We start from the raw sequence: 541 nt of genomic DNA, 5'->3' as shown, positions 1-541 counted from the left end.
CTATATGGAGGACATGGCATCAGAATTTGGAGGAATACTCAGCAACAACCTGTAATATGCAGATAATACAAACGTGTTTGCAGAAAGATTAAGATTTGAAACACTGCAGAAGATCAAAGACTTTAATATGGATTCCCTCTCAACATAAAAAAAAATTCTTATCATGGCACAACAGAATCATCAAGAGAGGTGAAGAAAAGACTCAAGTCATCAATCATTTCATTTTACTTGATCTGCAATCAATACACATGCTAACAATACTCAAGAAATCAGAAGATGTGTTCCACAGGAAAATCTGCTGTCAGGACTTCTCCAAAGTGCTAAAGAACAAGGATGTTATTTTAAGACTAAGGTGTGTGCTCCTGATGCATGAACCGGTCTTTCCTTTTTCTTCCTATGCATCTGAAAGTTGGATAATGATTAAGGATGACAGAAGAATCAATGTTTTTGGCACTTCACCGAAGACGACATTCAGATGGCTAACAAACACATGAAGAAATGCTCAAAATCCCTAGCCCTAAGAGAGATGCAAATTAAAACA

General features: G+C 36.6%; 1 protein-coding gene across 2 annotated transcripts in view; it reads right to left on the bottom strand.

Annotated features, from left to right (window-relative positions):
* Window positions 1-541, bottom strand: part of CLASP1 (cytoplasmic linker associated protein 1) — a 346681-nt gene that overhangs the window by 179177 nt on the left and 166963 nt on the right. The gene's annotated exons all lie outside the window — the stretch shown is intronic.

Source organism: Elephantulus edwardii, unplaced genomic scaffold (assembly GCF_000299155.1).
Source record: "Elephantulus edwardii isolate Elephantulus edwardi_28Jun2011 unplaced genomic scaffold, EleEdw1.0 scaffold00160, whole genome shotgun sequence".
Classification (NCBI taxonomy): domain Eukaryota; kingdom Metazoa; phylum Chordata; class Mammalia; order Macroscelidea; family Macroscelididae; genus Elephantulus; species Elephantulus edwardii.
The sequence above is the reverse complement of the archived record's forward strand: the minus strand, read 5'-3'. Positions and strand labels throughout refer to the sequence as shown.